The sequence below is a fragment of the Nilaparvata lugens genome, chromosome 7 (genome assembly GCF_014356525.2).
Source record: "Nilaparvata lugens isolate BPH chromosome 7, ASM1435652v1, whole genome shotgun sequence".
Lineage (NCBI taxonomy): Eukaryota > Metazoa > Arthropoda > Insecta > Hemiptera > Delphacidae > Nilaparvata > Nilaparvata lugens.
The window spans coordinates 40,633,576-40,658,615 of NC_052510.1; the positions used below are offsets into that span (position 1 = coordinate 40,633,576).

At 34.4% G+C, this 25,040-nt stretch overlaps 2 protein-coding genes across 8 annotated transcripts in view; one reads left to right on the top strand and one right to left on the bottom strand.

Moving 5' to 3' along the window:
* The window catches only part of LOC111043724 (1-acyl-sn-glycerol-3-phosphate acyltransferase alpha), a 76,059-nt gene that overhangs the window by 32,546 nt on the left and 18,473 nt on the right, over nt 1-25,040 (bottom strand). The window lies entirely within an intron of this gene.
* Nucleotides 683-25,040, top strand: part of LOC111043723 (1-acyl-sn-glycerol-3-phosphate acyltransferase alpha) — a 118,940-nt gene continuing 94,582 nt past the window's right edge. For 2 of the 4 annotated variants that reach the window (XM_039432755.1, XM_039432754.1), the window contains exon 1: nt 683-860. The gene's annotated coding sequence lies outside the window, so the exon portion shown is untranslated. Of the gene's footprint in view, nt 861-8,894; nt 9,082-13,999; nt 14,151-25,040 lie in introns of those variants that run through there. The other 2 variants (XM_039432758.1, XM_039432756.1) reach the window with 2 other exon arrangements.

A 25,040-nucleotide genomic window follows, 5' to 3' on the forward strand; every position in this document is an offset into this window, starting at 1 on the left:
ACTAACAAATCTTAGGATTAGCTAATAATGCATTTCATCAGAAGCTGGAATGGCTCTTGTAATATTAGGTATTTTTCAAAATAGATTGGTTGATTAGAAAACACGGAACGAAGCTGAAGATAATGGAGCATAGTAATGAAACTGGAGAGTAGAAGATAATCCTAGGAATGGAAGAACAACCTTTTACAAAAAAAAATAAAAAAACATAAGAAAATGATGTAGAAAAGGTAAAAACATTACAACTTAACTCCAATGACAAAGTTGAAAAAAAGAGAAAATCACATAGAAGGAGATGAAAATGGTGAAGAGGGAGGAAAAGGATAAGAAAAAGAACAGAGAGCAGGAAAAACTAAGGAGAAGGGAAGAAATAAGAAGAAGAAGAAGAAGAAAAAGAAGAAGGAGGAGGAGAAGAAGAAGAAAATGACGAGGAAAATCTATAGAGACGAATAACACTGTTTGAACATAAATGCAAACACTTATGTTCTCTCTATATTTGCACCTACATTAACGTCTAGTTGCGTTCTGCCAAAGAGCTCTTAAGTATTGAACAAATAGTAAGCATGGGAGATAAAGACAAACACATAGGAGTAGATACAAGTAAGATAAAGAAAGAAACACACAAGAGAAGGAAGGCCTCGCATCGCAAATATATGAAACTCTAGCGGATGAGACACTAGATTTCAGTTGATGATATCTCGCAGATGAGCTGAGAGCTTTTTTAGTTTTCATCTTCAACAGTTTGGTTTGCGGTTGGATTCATTCGCCATAACAAGTGTGCTTTCTGCAGAAAGGACAAGAATTGGAGCACTTCTGAGTTGTGTGTCAGAAATCCTTAGCTGAGTAACAGAGGAAACTTGAAGGTTAGTGACATTTTATTGGAAATTTATATTTGAAGTTTGGTTCACACCACGAAGATCAAAAATAGCCAATTCAATAAATACATTGATGCGCAACAAATTAGGGGAAAGGCGAATTTTAGCAGGCTGGCTATTGGTACTTAGCCTGAAACCGCAGAGTTCGTGAATACGAAGTTTTTGGGGCACTCTGTAACTAGCACAAGGAATTTTGCATGACAAAATTGGTTCTAGACTTATCTTAGATAATTATTTTTAACGAAAATCCCAAATAATTTTGTATTCCATCTGTAACTTATCTTAGAATATATCCAAAGAATATATTAAATAATCTGAACAACAATATAGATTGCAAACACTAATTTATATAGTGACTGGACTATAATGAATGTTTAAAACGTCCATCAGGTTCACAGATTATATCTAGCAGCTTTGCTATGTATATTCCAAGCTTATGGGTTGTAAGGTATACTCTGAATTTGAAAATACTCTCATCAATTTTTCTCTTTCTAAAGTTCAAATATATGATATGAAAATTCAAAAATTATTCATTCAATTGTTTTCAAAATCCAAAATGATAAATAGAATTCTCTCAAGTCCAAGTGCTAATTTGAAGGACGAGTCACAGAGAGTATTATTAAGTCTCAACTTCACCTGAAAGAGGATATTCCACTTGGAATTGTATACAATCTTCTTGAGTTCGAGCTGTTTGAAATTTTATTTTTGACTAATATTATTGAGTTCTAAATCCCCTATATATGAAATATATCAATTTCATTTGATGATACCTGAATGTATTCAGTTTAGACGCCTGCACTCACAATTAGACGCAAAGTATTGATAACCAACATCTTCATTTGCTTTCAAACTATTTAATCAGGTGCAGTCATAAGACATCTAGCCTTCAAACATGCATATAGATACAACCTTGATAGGTAAAACTGAAAACTAATTGGAAACTAGAAGTGAACCACAAAAATTACTAGGCCTACTACGAACACACAACCTAAGCACCGGAATCACACAACCTCCCCACCTCACAATATCTAACATGAGATATAATTTTGAAACAGTAGCTTATTATGATATGAATAGACTGAACTTCTCGAAATTATCCGGGGTTAACCAGCGGACACCTTTTCTCTCACCAACACACCTTTGGGTTCAAAATTTCATATTAAAATCTTGGCTAGATCCCAGTGAGGTGCTCAAAATCTTTGGACAGCTCATCATCTCGAAATCCTGGTACAAACTACGATCCTACTCTTGTTTGTTTTTTTTTTCACTCCACTACCATGAAATTTTTTTATGATCATGGAACTACAACTTTAATCACTCACTCACCCCCTCATTCTCTCTCTCGCTCTATCTTTCTCTCTCTCACCTAAGGGTCAAGTGTAAGAGAGGGCCGGCTACGCCCTAACTTCGCCCTCCTAGGTTTTTTATAAAGGCAGCGATTCAATTCAATTCTCTCTCCCTCTCTTTCACTCTTCCTCCACTGCCATTGTAACGTTAACGTATAACTTTTGAGTTCTATACTACTCAACCTCAGGACATTTATATTATTTTATCTGATACGAATCGAAATTTCAGGGTGAATTTCATATGAAAATAGCTTCTATTACAGAGTAGTCAGTAGGGGAATAAAATTATTGCCAGGAAACGTGTAGACAATGTTGAAAGACGATTACAGATTATTTGTCACTCAGTTCTATTTTATGGTTTTGCCATATCGCTTGTATTTCAATAACCGTTCAAGATATTCAACCGTTTTTGTAGGCGAAAATATTTTTAAAATCTTCCTCTACAATTTTTGTTCTATAAAATTTCCCACTAAAACGCATATTTTTTTAGTTATAGCCTTCAAAAGCCCAAAAAAACTTTTTTTCTCAATTTGTTCAAATGTCATTCCATTATAACGTTTTTTGTGCAAGAGATACAGAGAAATTTTGAATCTATGAGATTTAGAGCGTTTTTTCAACTTTGAAACGATATATCTTCATGCGCTGTACGTCAAAAAATGAGTTCTCCAGCGCCCTCCAAAGATAACCCTGCATGATTTCTGGTGCGTTTTTCCATACGCATGAGGTAACAAGCTATCAAATTCAAATTCAAATATTCTTTATTCCATACAAAATACAGATTACATTGTATTACAGAGCATGTTTTACTGGAATACCCCTACAAGACTATTCGTCTGAGTGTAGGGCAGGGCCGGCCCCAGGGGTGGGCGGACCGGGCGGCCGCACAGGGCGGCAGATTTTGGGGGCGGCAAATTTTAAGGAATGGAAAATTTAAAAATACACATAAACAATAAATTCATAATAATAAATGTGAATAGTAGAATTGTATAAGAAGTTTTTCCAAACTTCTAATTAAGAAGCTAATTAAGACTTTTCCAAGATCAACAATGTCCAAGGAAGTCTGAGTGGTCTAGCGAACATAAAATAGCTCAGTCCCTAGATCTTCAAGAATTGGTGAAGGAATTCTCCCATGCAAAAGTCAGACGAGTTCTACTTAATTAAACAGGTGTGTTGAGCAAATTTAATGTGTTGTAGAAATTTTAGTTTCAATTACTTAGCAAGTTAAGTAGGCCTAAGACTCTCTTGCAGTCTACGTCTTAAGGCTGTGCAAAGGCTAAACATATACTTTCCACTGGTGATATTTTTCAAAGTTTTTCGATTTGTGTATTATCAAGCTATCAAAATGAAAAAGGTTTCTTAGGAAAACATTTTTTCCCCGATCATTACTTTTTGAGATATGAGCGCCTAAAGTTTAAATTTTTGGGACAGAACATTTCAAATTCAGTAAGAGATAAAATCATGAGATTCAAAGGATAAATTCTTCATGGTATTGTTGATTGAATAAACAAAAATTTTCTGAAAATATCAATTTTTGATAAAGTTACTCAATTTACCAAAAATGACAAAAAATAACTCAACTAAACGTTATTTTTGGTAATTTTAAGTAAATTGAATAACTTTCTTTAAATCAGATATTTTCAGAAAATTTTTGTTTTATTCAATCAACAATACCATGAAGAATTCCTTTGAGTTTCATGAATTTATCTCGTACCGAATTTGAAATGTTCTGTCCCAAAAATTTAAACTTTAGGCGCTCATGTCTCGAAAAGTAATGATTGGAAAAAAAATGTTTTCCTAAAACAACTTTTTCATTTTGATAGCTTGATAATACACAAATCGGAAAACTTTCAAAAATATCACTAGTAGAAAGTTTATTTTTAGCCTTTGCACAGCCTGTTTTCTTCATGTGTATCTGTTTCGAACATAAAAATAGTTTAATCAGATATTTTGTGTTACTGTTCCCCAATATTTATATTTATCAAATATTTGTTTAAATGTCAATAAATTGTAACTTAAACAGCTGTTAACCTTCGGGTAAATTTTTAGTCGGCTTATAAAAATATATCTGCAACCGGAAACATAAAACAGTTTATGAAACAAAAATAATTTTAAAATGTACAATTACACTTGGGACTCCTAGTACATAATTATTTGGAGTTTCCTGAGACTCTGTGGTGCGAATGGCGCGATCGCATTACAGCAGAGACACAATAGTAAAGTTGGGCGATCCCTCAAGGAAGGGATTAACAATTAGACGGAATACTTGGGAGGGGGGACGGCGGTTGCCGATCTCGCCCAGGGCGGCAAAGTCCCTAGGGCCGTGCCTGGTGTAGGGGGTGGGTTCTTGTTACAGTGGGTAGCCAATAGTCTATTCATAATATTATATAGGTAATAAAATGTCCGGCTTTGTTAACAAGAAGGTGAGTATAAGATAGTTTGTATTATAATAATGAAATTAAATATTACCTATTACATTTTTCATTGACGAAATTTCATAAACAGAAAAAGATTGATAAGAGTGGAATATATTTTGTATATACTTATTGTAAAAAATAATGGTAGCTTCTCATATAAAAAAAAAATTACCGACGAACAGAAACCAGCCGATTCCCCAGTGACCATTAAAAAGAATATAGTAATGAAGATATGTAAATCTATGAACAATTAAATAAAGTGTGTGGTAAATATAAAGAGAAGAAAGGTAAGTTATGAAAATTTATAATCTCAAAAATGAAAAAAAAATCTATATGTATAAGAAAAGCTATCAAATTAATAGAGATGATCTTAGTGCCAATAAACAGACTGAAGCAGGCTTTCTGACGACTCCCAGCCCAGGCGGTATAGCCACCCCTCCACCTTACGCTTGAATGCAGCCACACTGCATTCATCCATATCAGTTCTCATCTCAGCGGGCAAATTACGATAGACCATTTGAGCCAAATAAAAAGGTGTCCTCAGCTCCATTCCATGAACCACCCGCGGTGTCGCAAAACCGAATTTAGCTCTATACCGTGTAGGATAGGTATGTAAAATATCTGATAAAATGTTAAGTTTATTAGTTTTTAGGTAGATCAATAAAGATTTGATGTACAATTGCCTTACATTTAAAACTGTAAATTCTGTAAAAAGTTGTGCTGTTGGATATCGGCATTCCTTATTTAAGACAGTTTTGATAATTTGTCTCTGCGACAACGCAAGCGGTTCAAGGAGGGTAGCAGGAAGGCCTCCCCAAACCAGTATGCCATACTGTATAATAGACTGGACGTATGCGTAATAGACTGTCTTACACTGCTTCTTAGTCAAAACTTGACTCAACTGGGAAAAAGCATACTATATAAAAGCTAGAACTATAAAATCGATTTTTTCATAACTACTTTAAGATAGAGACTTGCAAATGGTCTCAATCTCTTCGTTACAACAAGACAAATAAGAATATTGATGATGGAAACAACGAAAATATTCCACATCGTTGAAAAATACAAGATGGCGGTCATTATTGACAGAAATTTTTATATCACTTGTTATTCAGTTATTGTGAGAGATATCGGATTGGTTTTACCACAAAAGTGTTTAGAATTAACCAAGCAATGATGTTCGAGACAATCATCTCATTTCGACCACTCTTTCCATTATTTATTCAACTTCAAAAACTTGAAACATACACTTTCGGGGACAATATTTCACTTTCCACTCTGTATACAGTATATATTCGCCGTACACAAATACTAGTATTATTGGCACAGTGTTGTAGAATATTTCCAAAGCTTCAAAATGACATCTGGTTGGAGGCTGCGTAAAATAGTGAAGATATACATCATATTGAAGATAATTTGATGATCTATCAGCTCATAATCAGCACGGATTTTTTTCATCAATCGTTCTAAATTAAAGACCGGAAAGATGAAAAAATTGGAGGCAAGAGTGTTTTTTCAAAAAATTTCTCATCTTCAAAAGCGGATATCTCAGAAACTATTAGAGATATTGAAAATATGTTAGGGACAAAACTTGTTGGTAATTTTGTAAGCTACAATTTTCCACTAAATATAAATGTTCATAAGATGCATAGTTTCTGAAATATATGCGAGAAATGGTACTTTCAAACCACCCCCACCCCTTTAGCACAGGGGGTAGGGGTGAGGACTTTTGATATTTTAATCCTCTCACTATCCTTGAAAGACCTGTGGAGTTGAAAATTCTGTTCCAAGCTTTTCCCTCTATAATCTTTCGTTGACTGGACTATAATGCATTAAAGCTTTTAGAACATCTTACTCCCTCCAAAGTCTAAACAAGAAACGTCTTCTTTGTGGAATAACAACATTATTGATAAAACCTCTCGTCTCATGACGATTTATGACGATAGTTGTCTCACGATTACGGTTGCTTATGTATTTCTTCCTCTGTGATGTTCCTACAGTGAGATTCACCTTATAAAGTCAGCACATCATCAACATTGGTTTGCTATCCTTTGGCTGTTATTGGACAAAGCAGATAAAAATATCTTCTTCTAACTACGCACTATTACCATATTGCCATGAATGTTTGAGATAATGTAGAAATATAATGAACTATTTATGGATTTTTGAATTTTATAATTGAATATATGTTGAATTGTTTATACTGACAATGCAGAAATTCTTTACATGTTGTGATAATATTTTAAACGAATGAAAATGCAAATAAATAATTTGAATTTGAATTAATATTCAATCGCAGTCATGAAAGTTAAATGTGAATCATGAGAAAAATATTTTTTCTTGAAGAATATGACATATCTGAGATCAAGAATCAACATTTAATAATCGGAATACCGGAATATCTGATAATCCGATAATCGATAAATCTGATAATCGGGAGATCTGTCCAAGAATACTTGAACATCGAAAAGAAAATTGGAAAATTGGTCTGTGGCAATATTAGCAGAGCCTTGAGTGAGAGAGCGAGGAAAGATACAACAATGAAATTTTATAGAATGTTGGCTACTCTTGTCCTGCTCTACGAAAGTGAGTCGTGGGTAACAACGCAAAACCCCTTGTATTGAGTGTAGAGTGCAGGCGGCAGAGATGCGACTACTCCGTAGAACTAAGGGCGGCGATCGGAGAGTTCATTTTAGAAATGAAGATCTCCGATCAGAGTTGGGAATGTACAATTTTAATGGAGGAGTTAGAGAATACCGGATTAAATAGAAGGAATATAATAAAAGGAACGTCGGCAGAAAGGTTTCCCCCACAGGTATTAAATTATAGACCAGAAGGCTCCAAGGCACAATATTCAATGATTCAATGATTTAAGTCAAAAAATACATCAAGTACATTAGGCTAGGTCATATTACAAATAAGTCATATTATTATAATAACATGTATATTATTATCAACTCAAATTATCATCACAGTGGCACTGAACTTAGTCTTTAGAAATATAAACAATAAACGCCCTAATTCATGCAAAATACTCATTAGTTTTAATCCTTGGAGATGAAATCAGTATAGCCTGAAAACGTATTGTTGTTAACTTGCGAATATAATAGATAGAATAATTACTGTACAGATGAGCTGGTAATCATTGAATTGAAGTTTGCCTACCTGAATTCATTAATAGAATAGAATGGGTTGGAGATCAACCATGACTTCAACCTTCTATTGAAAGTCACAATTGAAAGCCACGATAAATTGGAAGAGATGACACAAACTGAATGCTATGCATGAAAATGTAAATTTATATAACTTAGTCGAATTGAAATAACAATAAGCTGTTCGCAAATCGGAACAGGCAATAGTCTAATGTATGATGATTTATTGGGATGACTTGATTACCAGCTATATCTACTATAGAAGGCGGTGTGAAGAGAAGTGTGGCAACTATGCAGTCCTATCATTTCCACTGAAATTATAACGTGAATTTCACTTTATTAACAATTAAATCAATTAGGGAACTTCATTAATAAAATTCGAATAGGATATCTGAAATGAAGCGGGAAAATTCAGACTCCTCCCATCAAAACAAGAACATTCATCAAACGCGTTTAAAATTCAGGAAAAAACGAATATGCGAATTAATTTTTTGATAAATTCAATAACCTATGATAAAAATCAGGAGTGAGAAGCAAATGAAAATTTTCTTCCTCCTGTATCTCAGCATGTTTCAATTATCAAATGTGTTTTCCTTATAGAATTTTAGAGGCAGACTGTGATACAATGTAAGAATGGCAAGAAATCCAAGGCAAAGTAATAAAGATTAAGCAAAAAATAATAATATATGCAACTAAAAAAAATCTTAGATCCAAAACATGATTCCATCGCAGGCTGGGATAATAAGCTCTCCTCTCCACTGTCACACTCTCTCGCTCTCTCACACACTCTCTCTCTCTCTCACTCTCTCTCTCTCTTATGTAGATGCATAACAATATAATTATCTATAGTTATTATAATTTTGCTGTATTGTAAGCTATTGTATATAAGTGTAAAAGCCAGTATATATTGTAATCTACATAAATAAAGTACTCAATCAATCAATCTCTCTCTCTCTCTCTTTCTCTCTTTCTCTCTATCTATCATTCTCTCTCTTTCTCTTCCTATCTTTTCCTGTCTCTTTCTCTTTTTCGTCTTGTTGATTCTTACTATCCCCACTCTAAATCAAATCCTGAGCATGAGATCTCTCCCATTGGTCAGAGTTTCAGTTGTTCCAGTATTTCAGTTGGAGTAGAGGAAAATGTCTCCCCTTCGGGCAAACTTCGTATGAGTACAGTTAGTTCCACGATTACTGTACTATTGTATGAAGCAATTGTATGAAGAGATCTTAGCAAAATCGGAAAGTCTGTGAAGATCAGACGGAAAAGTCCACTGCAGGAGTCGTGCTTACCAAGAAATGTAAGTAAGAATGTATTTCACATTAATATTAGTACATTGAAGTATTATGATGGACAGCTTTTTAATTGTGAATACCATTTTTCATTTCGAACCATTTAGAATGTCTAGTCTGCCTTTTTTATCAATGAACACACTGAAATTCAAATAACTTATGATTTTTTATTCAACGCACACAATAAAGAAGCTCGGAGAAAGGAGGAATATGTTTTTTACCCCGTGATAGAAGTGACCACAACAACAAAATATTCAATAAAAATAATTCAAATATCGGGAACTATAAGAATATTCAACAATTATTGACAATACCATATAATGGATACAATACCATTAGCATGTAAAGTTATTATTACTTAACACAAACAATACAATCCCCCCATGAATTAAACACATAATAAAAAACCTCAAGCACTGACTGTTAGCAAAACTGGCCACAATTGGTCACCCTTCCAATTGGAACCGATAGCACGGGGCTGATCAGTGCTTCAATTATGGTCTTGTTCGAGGACAATCATCACCACAAAAAAGTTTGCTAATATATTGTTTCATGAGTGACGTATTGAGACATATTGTTTTGTATTTCAAACTATTATTTTTTGTATTTCAAATTATTATTTTTTTATTTTTGTGTGTGTTTATTAATGTTGTCATTTCATTAATATTTTGGTATGTTTTATTACTGGATGTGATGTTGTATACATGTGAAGTATAAGATACTTATTTGACCTGGCTTTTCAATTATGTTTTATTGATTATTATTATTATTATTGATTGATATAATAAGTATACATCATATAAATGATAGGGAGAGGAAAAATAAGGTAACCTTGTGCTATTCCTCTCCCCAATTTAGATATGGTTACACATAGTCCGAGATAGGTTAAGTCTTGTAGCTCTTCACTTCGAAAATTTTTAGACCACTAATATGTTCACAAAGTAAATTTTCAAATTTAGATGCTCCAAATCAATTTATCGCATTGTATCGAACGTGTTGTATGGTATGTTTTTTAGATGAGTTAAATTGTTCAGTTTTGAATGAAGCTCTGTTAAAATATTCCATTCGGAAAATAGCTTCCAGAACAGTTGAACAAATTGCTTGATTCCATATTAATTCGCGGTGCTATGGAAAAGTTGTCATACTCTTCCTTTCTACAGTCAACTGAGTTTTCCGTAGCTTTTCACACCGTCGGTTTTTCACAGTTTCCATAGTAAATTTTCTGCTGGTATTAGATCAAATCAATTAATTGAATGATCATAAAAAGTAGAACTATCTAGGATTTTCAAATGTCATTGTCAATTCATTACACTCTATTGTAATTTGTTGCCTATACTGTCTCGGCAAAATTGCTTACATGTGCTAAGATTAGACGGAGATTACATCAATTTTCATAGAATGATGTATGAATTATGGAGTGAGTGCATTGTTTATTACAAAAGAATGATTGTTCTATTGATAGAATGTCAAGAGTACACTACGGACAATACTTAATCAGAGAAGATATTAGATTTTGATGTGAGCTCAATAAATTCAATCAATTTTTATACGGTAACTATTTTTATACACTTTAATCAATGACTCTTATTTATTGAAATTGTTTAATGCATGAGAAATAACGCGTTTTACGGTTTCAAAAGTTCCATCAATTTGTGTATAAGCAGAGTAATCTTCAAGTTCGATGCCCTGGACACATACACTAGGTATTCGAAGAAATGAAATACATGCTGACTTGGATTTAGGTTTAGGCTATAGCTATTTCAATTCAATGGATTTTACAGATCATAATTATATATATTGTGAAGATTATCAATCTGTTTGAAAGTTTTCTCGATTTTCTGAGCTTTGAAGAGTGTGTTTTTTGAAAAGTTAAAGTGACATGAACTACATTTTATTCAGTCAGTATAGTATAAATTGGAAATGAGACAGTTTTGGGCATGAACATTTTGTTCCTCTCCTCATGTCAGATATTTTGATTAATAAATAAATAAATAGAATAGAATAGAATAGAATAGAATATTTTTATTTGTGTTTGTTCCCATGAAACATACAAAGAGGTTGGTATACAATCAATACATTAATTACAGTGTCAATGTGAATTGTGAACTTGTAAAGCAGAAGTATATCACTGCCAATTTAAATTGGAGAATAACATGTTAAGCAATCCAGAAAGTTTTTTTTTCAGTTTGAATGTTTGTCTCTTGAAAATTTAAATCACTCTAAATCATTCAAAAATTGTCTATATTTCATATAACTAGAGAAGTACGAGAAAATTCTATCCAATTTGGTAGCCGAGTCAATACACAATAGATTTCTGTAGTTTTCCTCATTGCCCTGACCCTCCTGGAGATATTCAGCCAACAACGTCCTTCTGCGATGTTCAAACGTAGGGCATCCGAAAAGAGCGTGAAAGAGATTATTGTCAGCTAGTTGATTACACATCGTGCATATCTCCTCACTTGAGAACGTCGCTGTGCATCCCTTATAGTAGATTGTAGAGTGGTTTGGTTGGGCTAATCTCAGTTGACTGATGAGACGCATTTTCCAAATATTTCTTCTAAAGCTCAAGTACAGCTCTCCTGTGCCTAGACTGCTTATATCCTGGAAAAGCCTATTGTAGCGTGAGTTCACTACCCGGTTGATGTCTATAAGGACTTTGTTTTTCTTATATTCCTCCAATATTCGGATTACATCTGTCCTGGTTTCCATTCTATGTAGCTCATTCTCAAGTCCAGCACTACGAAGTTTTTGGTTTAGTTGAGATATCCAATTATATTTTACTTTGTTTGCGGGCATCAAATCCAACTCTTGGAGTCTCTCAAGGCATATTCTTGGCAGCCTCCCGGTCTCCATTCTCTTTACTTTCAGATACCACATCAGCATTTTTTTCAGGACTATACACTCACTGTGGTTCAATCCTAACTCAACGCGTATATAGTGCATTGGGGTATTCTTTCTCCAAAAGTAGAGTGATTTGAAGAAATGCTTATCGGCTGATTCAATCCTGTCACAGTAAGATGGCGCCCAAACTTCAGCTGCGTACAAAAGGGTAGATGCCACAATAGACTGGTGAAGTCGTACAATAGTCTCCAATTGGCTTACTCTTGTAGCGATACATATCTCTTTTAGTCTATTTGCTGCCATCCGCACCTTCTTACTAGCCTCGTCCATATTTGCAGAGAAGAGTCCAGATGAAGAAAAAACCGTTCCCAGGTAGCAATATCTACTTGCCGTTTCAATTCGCTGATCCTGAAAAGTGATCTGTCGTCTGTTACCTCTACCACCTCTTCTTACTGGTATCACTTTTGTTTTTAGAACATTCACCTCCAGATTATTCAACATACAGTATTCCCTCAAAATATCTGATGCTCTCCTGATACCCCTCCATGTCATATCTAGAACTACAAGATCATCTGCATATAGCAGCGCCACAAGATCTCTATCTCCGTTCAAATTAACTCCTTTACATCCACGATTTTCAAAAAAGGATACAATGTCGCTTATGAACAATGAAAAGAGTAGAGGACTCATTGAATCACCCTGCAAGACGCCTTTAGTGACATTGATTCTCGATTCCGATCCAGTGTTCAATTGTACAACTGCAATATCATATAGAGACTTGATAGTCTTGAAAATTATTAATAAATAATAAATAACATGGTAGGCTTGATCCAACGATACGAAAATAAAATAAAATGTTTTGATGTACTATAATTATGCTTTTATGATTATTGAAAAATAACCTTCAAATGTCTTATTTTTCGAGTATGTTGCTCGCTCTGGGATAAGGAAAATAGGTTGTTTGGATTTCATACTTGTGTTATTTCACACAAAAACAAACACTTTTCCCTCACTCGTTTTTTTCTCTCCTTCTTTCTCATTGTATTTCACTCTGTACATCTTATTTTTGAAAAAATGAATAATGTATTGTAAACTTTTTTTGGACAGTTTGACTGTTTGGAAAAGCAATAAAAAAGCTGAAAAGTCAACAATTGAACAATAATGTTTCTCGTCAACTAGCCGCAATGATGCATTGAGAACACGAGCGGAGGGCCTTAGCAGCTGTCAACTTTTACAACAAAAAAGACTAGATTTTTATTCTATAAGGAAAATGTTTTCCTCATTATATTTCAACATGTGAATTGTTTTTGAAGAATGTGTCATGGACACATCGACACATGTGTGGTGTTCCATTCGTTACTACACTACAGCTTTAATCACCAGTAGTCCACTCACTATATACATTGGTGCATTCAATTTATATTGTAGTTCTAATTTTTTAATATATTATTTGGGTACATAAGAGAAGTCCAGAACGAATTTCTTCATGCAGAATTTCCTTGTGCTAGATACAGGAGGCCCAAAAACCTCGTATTTTCGGCTCATTCTCCAGTTTTCAGCTATTTCTGCCAAATCTCGTAATCGGACAGAAAAATTTGCTCTCGCCTTTTTTTTAAATTAAAAAATTCTGAATAAAACGAGATCATTCGGAACTCTCTATCTCCAATGAGTACTGAGTTATGATTTTTCAAAAATGAGTGGAATTTGAAGGAAAAATCAATTTTGATAAATTTTAGTTTTTGATCAACAATATCTTCCGATTGTATACATTTAGATGTATCATTACATTTACATCTATACATTTAGATGTATAATTCAAAATCTCTCTGGGCGTATTTGTGTGCTCTACAATCTGAAATCAGGGAGAGCGCTCATCTCAAATAGATTTTCAGGTACACCTGACAACAATGCTCCTTGTATTGTGAAAAACACCTAATTTTCAGCTTCAACCATCATCACCAGCTACATTGTCCTCACATTGATATTTCGCACAATGACATAAGTTAATGAGATCATGTTCTATGAGAATCACCCGTTAGATGCACTTCATTTCAGTATTTCAGTTGGAGTAGAGGAAAATGTCTCCCCTTCGGGCAAACTTCGTATGAGTACAGTTAGTTCCACGATTACTGTACTATTGTATGAAGCAATTGTATGAAGAGATCTTAGCAAAATCGGAAAGTCTGTGAAGATCAGACGGAAAAGTCCACTGCAGGAGTCGTGCTTTCCAAGAAATGTAAGTAAGAATGTATTTCACATTAATATTAGTACATTGAAGTATTATGATGGACAGCTTTTTAATTGTGAATACCATTTTTCATTTCGAACCATTTAGAATGTCTAGTCTGCCTTTTTTATCAATGAACACACTGAAATTCAAATAACTTATGATTTTTTATTCAACGCACACAATAAAGAAGCTCGGAGAAAGGAGGAATATGTTTTTTACCCCGTGATAGAAGTGACCACAACAACAAAATATTCAATAAAAATAATTCAAATATCGGGAACTATAAGAATATTCAACAATTATTGACAATACCATATAATGGATACAATACCATTAGCATGTAAAGTTATTATTACTTAACACAAACAATACAATCCCCCCATGAATTAAACACATAATAAAAAACCTCAAGCACTGACTGTTAGCAAAACTGGCCACAATTGGTCACCCTTCCAATTGGGAACCGATAGCACGGGGCTGATCAGTGCTTCAATTATGGTCTTGTTCGAGGACAATCATCACCACAAAAAAGTTTGCTAATATATTGTTTCATGAGTGACGTATTGAGACATATTGTTTTGTATTTCAAACTATTATTTTTTGTATTTCAAATTATTATTTTTTTATTTTTGTGTGTGTTTATTAATGTTGTCATTTCATTAATATTTTGGTATGTTTTATTACTGGATGTGATGTTGTATACATGTGAAGTATAAGATACTTATTTGACCTGGCTTTTCAATTATGTTTTATTGATTATTATTATTATTATTGATTGATATAATAAGTATACATCATATAAATGATAGGGAGAGGAAAAATAAGGTAACCTTGTGCTATTCCTCTCCCCAATTTAGATATGGTTACACATAGTCCGAGATAGGTTAAGTCTTGTAGCTCTTCACTTCGAAAATTTTTAGACCACTAATATGTTCACAAAGTAAATTTTCAAATTTAGATGCTCCAAATCAATTTATTGCATTGTATCGAACGTGTTGTATGGTATGTTTTTTAGATGAGTTAAATTGTTCAGTTTTGAATGAAGCGCTGTTAAAATATTCCATTCGGAAAATAGCTTCCAGAACAGTTGAACAAATTGCTTGATTCCATATTAATTCGCGGTGCTATGGAAAAGTTGTCATACTCTTCCTTCTACAGTCAACTGAGTTTTCCGTAGCTTTTCACACCGTCGGTTTTTCACAGTTTCCATAGTGAATTTTCTGCTGGTATTAGATCAAATCAATTAATTGAATAATCATAAAAAGTGGAATTATCTAGGATTTTCAAATCTTATTGCCAATTCATCACATTCTATTGTAATTTGTTGCCTATACTGTCTCGGCAAAATTGCTTACATGTGCTAAGATTAGACGGAGATTACATCAATTTTCATAGAATGATGTATGAATTATGGAGTGAGTGCATTGTTTATTACAAAAGAATGATTGTTCTATTGATAGAATGTCAAGAGTACACTACGGGCAATACTTAGCTATTTAATCAGAGAAGATATTAGATTTTGATGTAAGGTCAATAAATTCAATCAATTTTTATAAGGTAACTATTTTTATACACTTTAATTAATGACACTTGTATATTAAAATTGTTCAATGCATGAGAAACAACGCTTTTTACGGTTTCAAAAGTTCCATCAATTTGTGTATAAGCATAGTAATCTTCAAGTTCGATACCCTGGACACATAGGCCTACACTAGGTATTCGAAGAAATGAAATACATGCTGACTTGGATTTAGGTTTAGGCTATAGCTATCTCAATTCAATGGATTTTACCGATCATATATATATTGTGAAGATTATCAATCTGTTTGAAAGTTTTCTCGATTTTCTGAGCTTTGAAGAGTGTGTTTTTTGAAAAGTGAAAGTGACATGAACTACATTTTATTCAGTCAGTATAGTATAAATTGGAAATAAAACAGTTTTGGGCATGAACCTTTTGTCTCTCTCCTCATGTCAGATATTTGATTAATAAATAAATAAATAAATAACATGGTAGGCTTGATTCAACGATACGAAAATAAAATAAAATGTTTTGATGTACTATATGCTTTTATGATTATTGAAAAAGAACCTTCAAAAGTATTATTTTTCGAGTGTATTGCTCACTCTGGGATAAGGAAAATAGGTTGTTTGGATTTCATAGTTGTGTTATTTCACACAAAAACAAACACTTTTCCCTCACTCGCTTTTTTCTCTCCTTCTTTCTCATTGTATTTCACTCTGTACATCTTATTGTTGAAAAAATGAATATTGTATTGTAAACTTTTTTTGGACAGCTTGATTGTTTGGAAAAGCAAGAAAAAAGCTGAAAAGTCAACAATTGAACAGTAATGTTTCTCGTCAACTAGCCGCAATGATGCATTAAGAACACGAGCTGAGGGTCTTGGCAGCTGTTAACTTTTACAACAAAAAAGACTAGATTTTTATTCTATAAGGAAAATGTTTTCTTCATTATATATTTCAACTTGTGAATTGTTTTTGAAGAATGTGTCATGGACACATCGACACATGTGTGGTGTTCCATGCTTTACTACACTACAGCTTTAATCACCAGTAGGAACAGTGAATGTTTGATAAGAGGCTGAGAGGTGTTTTGCTGAATTAGATTCGTGGTTTGTTCAGAATAGTCTTAGTTTGGACTACAAAAAAACTGAAGTAATTCTCTTTAGTAGAGATTATAAAAGTTTTGGAATAAACTTGAATACTCAGAGTAGAGTTGAAATTTCTGATTCCACGACATTCTTGGGTCTGATGGTGGAGAGTGATTCCAAATGGAAGCTACATATTTCTCATGTCACTAGTAAATTGAATAGAGCCTTGTTTGCATTAAGAGTAATGGCTAGAGTAGGGAGTGAAAAAACTGTTGTTTTGGTATATCACGCCTATTTTCTGTCAGTTATGAGATATGGAGTAATTTTTTGGGGAAAAATTATAGAGTATTCATACTGCAGAAAAAAGCCTTTAGGATAATTTACAAGATGCGTTCTTGCAGATCTTATTTTAAAGAAAAGAGATTCCTGACGGCTCCTGCTATTTATATATTAGATTTAGCAATTTTCGTTTTTGAAAATAGACGAATGTATGAGGATAACCAGGTGAGTCATCCCCATAATACAAGATTTAGAGGTTTTGTTTACCCACATCACAGACTTAGCCTGCTGGAGAGTGGTCCGTTTTATATAGCAATGAAAATATTTAATTCAATCCCATCTCACATAAGAGAGATTGATGGCTTGAAGGAGTTCAAATTACACTCAGGGAATTCCTTATTGTATTGTGTCCGTACAGGTTTAGCAGACTTCCTTGTTGAATAATGTTTGATTGATGTATGTTATGTGGGATCTGTTGTGTTGAAATATGAGGGATGGTAGATATTAGATTAAACTTTGACGTGTCAAATACTGCGGGATCGTTGCTCCCTTAATTCAGTTTAATAATTGTGACGAACAAGAAAAGTAAAGTAAAGTTCTAGAGTTTCGGCGAAGTGAAGTACATCCCATTTATTCCTGAAATTTGATTGTGTAGAATCCCTATCTTTTGGAAGAAAAATTATTGATTCAAGATTATAGTTTGTGATTCACATTAGCCGGCAAAATATTTTTGGAACTTATCTTATATGTAGCTGATCTACAAGCCAGTATGTTTGAAATTTGAAATTCATTTGCCAAAAAATTCATACATTACAAAAATTTGAAATAGACAAGTCTAACAAGAACACAATATCTTAAACTAAGAAATAACGGAGGATAGAACTTGACTAATCATGAAAACCTAAGATCAAAGTTCAATTTTTTAGGCGCCACCAGCAAAAGAAAAAACATCTTGCCCGCTGGTGGGAGTATTTATATAAATAAATAAATAAAAACAAAAAGTAGATCAACTATAAAGAATAAACGATTAAATATATAGATAGCTTGAAAACGATGAAAAACAAAATTGAATGAGAAAAAAATACAAATCAAATTGACACTACCACCATTCCGCTCCCAGTGAAAAAAATAACCTCTCCTTAATCCAAGTATCAATCATTCTATCTCGAACTTTTAATTCAAAATCGAATGTTAAAGTATTTATAAATCTCGTGCTCATATACATGATCTGTCTTCTTATAAAGCTCAACTTTGAATCGTGGATAATATATTTCGAAGATGTGTCAGGTCTTAAGTTATAAAACAGTTTATCAGTTCTGATAAATGTATCTTTGTTTTTAACAACATATGTTTAAGAAGTCTTTTAAAATGAAGTTGCCTCATTGTTATTACATTAAATCCAACAAAGAGGGATTCACTCGAATATAACCTAGTTTTTTTTTAATTGTCTTAATTATGTACTTTTGAATCAAAAATAGATTAAGAAGGTGAGTGTCATAGGCTCCACCCCATAATACTAAGCCATATTGAATTAAAGACTGTACAAAAGCATAGTATTTCATCCTAAGACTTTCCAAGTTAAAAATGTTGTTAATTTTGTGAAATTTATAGTTTGCATATTTTAGTTTATTGCAAAGGAAAGTTATGTGTGGACTCCACCTCAAATATTCGTTCATTATTACACCCAGATTACTTAACTTTTTAATAGACCCATTAACTTTTTCAATAGATGGGCAGTCTCAGGTAAGAGTGTCTACAGTTCAAATGCAGATTCATTCAAAATTCTGCATTTGGTTGACCACCTGCATTTACAGCAAAATTTATGGATTTAGTTTTTGAATTATTAAGACTAAGGGTATTTGAGTCCAACCATTTTTTGACTATATTCATGTCATCCTCAGTAACTTCAAAAACATTGGTCCAACTCTTATGTGAAAAAATTATGACTGTATCATCAGTAAAAGAAACTATTTTACCATTATCAAGACCGAGTTTAAGGAGAAAATTAAACTTACAAAAAATTACAACCCCGAAATTTCCACTCTACTTGAAGAACTTCTGTCAAATTCAAGTTTAACAGAATTTTTCTCTCAAAACGAACAGCAATCAACTTTCTTAGAGCGGACTATTGTAACTCCATTCACAGGCTTCATTGTTAATCTTATACATTCTCATGGAAAAAAACTAAGAAAAATCAATTCAATACCTACTAACACGATCTCTTTGTCAGGACTTGGAAGTCACAACCAGTGAGTATATAATGTACATTCTATAGTCACTGGTCACAACCTATCAATGGTCTCTCTACAACAGCTCACTATTCTCTATTAGTCTATCACTGTACAATACAGTGTAAAATACTATTCTGTTAAATATATGTATACAGTAGTACAGAAGTATTCTGTACTTTATAGTCCAGTCCATGAAAGATTATAGAGGGAAAAGTTCGGAACACAATTTTTGACCCTGCAGCTCTTTCAAGGATGGTAGAGGGGAAAACATTATCAAAAGTACTTACTCCTACCTCCTGTGCTAAGGAGGTGGGGGTGGTTTGGAAGAACTATATTTTGGTTTTTGCACATATTTATTTCGAACAATATTCCTCTTTCCGGAATTTTTATCGAATACAAAATTGAAGCTTACAAATTAGCTTACAAGTTTCATCTTCAACATTTTCCCAACATTATCTCTTTTGGTTTTCTAGGTGTGAGCTCTCAAAAGTGTCATATTTTCAAGAAAAACCCCTTTCAGCTCCGATTTTCATCTTTTTGGCCTTATTATTCACCTTTAAAAGTGTAAAATTTTTGAAAATACAATTTTTCTTTTAACTTTTTGCACTTCCTGGGCTCATTACTCAACAACAATGCATCGAAAAAATAAGTACTGAACGTTGGGTTGTAGAGGATTCAACTCTCTACAATATTTAATGCATTACATCAATATTTCATGCTTTCCATCAATTATTATTGTTAGTGTTCAGTGTGCAATTCTCAATACAGCAACAATATATAATTTGACAATGTAATTTGGACTCAATATCTGGAACACAATTTTTTACTCTGCAGCTTCATTAGGACTAGTTGGGAGCTGAACATATTGAAAATACTCATCTCTAACCCCTGTGCTAAAGGTGGAATACCGTCAAGTTGACACATGTTGCTGTATTGAGAATTTCCTACTCAACACAAAGGTTCTACAACAATTGATGGAAAGCATAAAATTCTGATATAATGCATCAAATTGAAGAGAGTTGAATCTTCTACAACCCAACGTTCGGTACTTATTTTTTCGATGCATTGTTGTTGATTAATAAGCCCTGAAAGTGCAAAAAGTTAGAAGGAAAACGGTCTTCTAAAAGATTTCACACTCTCAAAGGTGGATATCTCGAAAAGTAAAGGAGATATCACAAAACTTCACTGAACAGAACTTTTAGAACATCCAAGATACATGCGTGTAAGCCAGAAACGAAAAAACGATACTTTTAAGCCACCCTCATCACTCAAGCACAAAAGGGTAGGGATAAGGTCTTTTGATATGTATACCTTCTAACTAGAAAATGTTACGAATGAAACTTGTAGGCTAATTTGTGAGTATCAATTTTGTATTTGACAAAAATTTCCGAAAAACGCATATTGATCGAAATATGTGCAAAAAACCATAATATGGTTCTTTCAAAACACCCCCACCACCTTAGCACAGGGGGTAGGAGTGAGGACTTTTGATATTATGTTCACCTTACTATCCTTAAAAGAGCTGCAGGGTCAAAAATTGTGTTCCAAACTTTTCCCTCAATACCTTTCTTTGAGCATTCGTTGCCTGAACTTATACTATCATACTATTTCTCTGTTGGACTATCAGAAAAGAACAATTAAAAGATCATGGAGTTTAAACCTTACCCCTAAACAATCCATCTCCTATTGCTTAGAAGAACCAACAATTCAATAAGTTTTCATGGTGTTTCAAAAGACTCGAGTACATTGTACCCCAAGGAGGAGGGGACCAGGACGAGGAGTAGAAAGGTATCTTGGGAGTTTGAACCCTCAAGAAGAGTATCAAACAAAGGAAAGGTTTGAGTACATTGTACTCTTGGTTACTTTCAAGGGTGTCTCGTGCTGGGGGGGGGGGTTGGAGCTCCCTAGCTATCCCTTGAGGGGGGTGGGTTCCTCTGAAGGAATGGAAGAGAGTTCATAGCGTGATTTCGATAATTTCGGGAATATAAACTGCAGTACTGCGCTAAATAAAGTACCTACAGTCCACTTCGCTATAATACAGTAAACTACAATCAAATTCACTTTAAACTGCCAGCAATTCTTGTCGATAGAATCAATACTTCCTATTCAACTAATGCTGACAAAAATATTCTCTTCACAATATAAAAAATAGTATAGTACAGCTTGGGCTCTTGGGTTCAACAAAGAAAATATATGAAGTTTACAATATTCCGATATCGATTAGATATACAGGGTGATTCTTAATTATGGTAAAATAATTTAATACGTGATAGTAGAGGTGAAAATAAGAAAAAAGTTCTTATAAACATATTAGCCCAATCAAATAGTACATCGGACCAAACAAAAATTAAGGTAATTGATTTTATTGCTTTAATCGGTCCATTGAGGTTCTAGTAAGAATCTATGGTTTCCCACCAAAATTTCTGAAGGCATAACTTTTGGCAGCCTAAAAACCACTAAATTTTCGTACTTTTTCCAGTTTTTCGACGATATCTCCAAAACCAATTGTTTTATCAATATTTTTATTCCATACTGTTTTAAAGAGCATTGCATTCTCTACAATTTTCAACTGTAAAACGTTCTTCTATCTCCTATATGAAGCGAGTTATAGCTTGTCGACAATTGTTAATTTTTTCAACTTTGCGAAAAATCACGAAATCCATATATGTTTCCTTTTTACTTCTCATAAAGTCATATTATGTATTATTTGATCGTAATAAGAGTATTACTGAGATGTTAATACAAACACTGATGAAAGATTTTGAACAAAAAAATGTATATTTTAAGGAACCACAAGGTTTGACAGTAGTGATTGAATTTATGAGACTCATGATTTGGCGCTAACTGTTGTTGGGTGAATTCAGACTAAATGCTAATTGCTAAAAACGTCAATTGTTGGGAATGAAATGTGCACGTTATACAGTATTATAGTGTGAAAATTATATTGTGAATACTAACGTTGATTCAAATTGTAGTTGTTTATCCTGATTGCGCAGAATTGCTGACAATTCAACAAGTTGGACATCTGAGTAGGATGCTGCAAAGCCCAAACCTGAAACCACATCAACAATATGTCTGGACCCCAACCTTCTATACATGTAGGCACTGAGGGTTGTAAGGATACTGGAAATAAATGATCGTGGTCGGACTGCACTAATCAGGGCATGTGAAAAAGCCACACATTTTTTCAATGAACCATGCTTGTGTCTCAAAACAATTGTTTCAAATAGAAGTATAACAGACTCAGGTATAACTGAATCAACATCAGACAAGAATTTGTCAGATGGGGTATACTTGGAAAGGTCATATGCATGGGACCTAATGTCTTCCAGAATTATATATCGCCAGCTGCTTTTACAACTCGTAGCCGATCTGCTGCAGGATCTTTATCTCTGTCATTATACCACTTGTCACTTAGAATTGTATAGCCATTGTTTCAGAGACAAACTACTGTTCTCTTTGAACTCAGCTCAATATATCTCCTCCATACTTACCAAAAAGACGGCTTTTGATGGTTCGGTCATCAGGCTGCTGTAATTGAGAGGCTATTTGTTTAGTTAACTCTTCGTTGAGTTACTGACACTCATCAGAATTAGTCTCCATATAGGAAAAAAATATGGTCCATGGCATCATCAACATCTCGAGATTGTGGTCGCCCCTTCTTTCCTCTTAGACCAACTGGTAGGTAAAGTTTTTGTTACATTCACTATGGTACCTTGCATCTACAGCTATTAAGTCAGTCTCACTCTGGACACGTTCAATCAATTTCATTGCCCACTCATCACCTCTTTTCTTTGCAGCATCCAAAACTGAGCTTCTCATTTCCAACTTTGTCACCTCTCAAATAGCAGTTCGCTTTGAACAAGACTTCTTGCCTTCCTTTTGCAGAAAGTACTTAGGATTCCCTTACCCACACATGAAGCATTGCTCTCTGAAGTTGAAAGTACCTCGTGATGGACGGGACAGTCCCGCTTGAGGTGATTCTTCACCCCGACGAGTGCATGCTGCTATTAGTTTTGGATTTACATACTTTTTTGACAAGAGTTGTGAATCCTCACCTCTCCACTTTTCTTGAGAAAGCGTTGATGGTGAGGATTTTGGCGTTCAACACTACATTCTAACAATCTTTTCAGTCCTCTCTGGGTCACAATGTGACTTGACTCATCTTCTTTAGTTGTCTGACAAATAAAACACAGTGTATCGTCGATCCCACTCATTGTTTTACACGCTAGCCAGAGTAACAAACACTACAATCAAGGTAAACTCGTAAACTGAGTAGCTGCAGTTCACGCAGACTCCAATGTGAGAAGTGTCACGTGATCATTCCCCGTCCACATGCGTTGGGGCACGAAAAGGCTTCAAGAGGCTCAATTTAGGTTCTGCTCGTCCTTCTCCTAGTCACAGTACACATACCTATTCTGTGCCCTAGTCACTACCACTGAACCACTACACAACCTTTCGGGTCGATGTCAATCGAGGCAAACGACAGAAGAGTCCTGCGACAGTCGAGACCAGCGACGGTAGAGACCGGCGACATTCGAGGCCAGCGACGGTAGAGGACCCCTGAAAAAGTGGCCTCAAATGTCGCCTGTGTTAGGCGACAGTTGAGGCCACTCTAATTTTTGTACAGCCCCGACAGTCGAGACCTGCGACAGCAGAGGACTCCTGAAAAAGAGGCTTCAAATGTCGCCTAACGCAGGCGACATTTGAGGCCACTCTAATTTTTGTACAGCCCCGACAGTCGAGACCTGCGACGGCAGAGGACTCCTGAAAAAGAGGACTCCTCCAATTGAGTTTCGTCAACAAAGGTTGTCAAGTCATATACATTCCAGTACTGGGAATCCATTACTACTGCATTATGCCTCCTTCATTGACAAATCTAAATATTTATCTATCATCTATCCATCTATAAGACGAGATGGTGTCTGTCTTGTTGTCTGTTTGTATGTGAGATCATCACGCTTGAAATACTTGACTGATTAAGCTGTAATTCTTCACAAAGATGATCGTTCTGAAAATCCTTCAAGGATAAGCACTATCAACCTTCAAAGTTCATATGCTTTTCTTATGAAGGAAGTTTCCATTATTTAGTTTTCAACAAATCAGAAGTTATAATCATTATAAAATGTATTTTGTCTGGAATCGCAGTAGAATTTGTCCTCAACTGTCACCTGCTGGAAGCGAGTCTCTAATTTTTGTACAGGCCCGACAGTCGAGACCAGCGACATTCGAGGCCAGCGACGGTAGAGGACTCCTGAAAAAGAGGCCTCAAATGTCGCCTGCGTTAGGCGACAGTTGAGGCCACTCTAATTTTTGTACAGCCCCGACAGTCGAGACCTACAACAGGAGAGGACTCCTGAAAAAGTGGCCTCAAATGTCGCCTGCGTTAGGCGACAGTTGAGGCCACTCTAATTTTTGTACACTCCCGACAGTCGAGGCCTACGACCGTAGAGGACTGTAAAACAGTCCTCTACGGTCGTAGGCCTCGAATGTCGTCGGTCTCGACTGTCGCGCCCCCAACCTTTCCCAAGAATGGACATTCATATTATGTTCAAACTTTACTTTTTCATTTAGATAAACATTATACATTTGTATAAATAGTATTGCAAACGATTCCTTGAAATAGCATTATAATAATTGTTGAAGATTTTGAATGCATTAAATTACCATTTCGTTTAATAACTTCTAGAAGTTTATATAACTTCCTGAGTAATTTAATTCAAAATAACTTTCATTTCACTCATTTTTATTGCAATCTAGAATCTAACCATGAATAC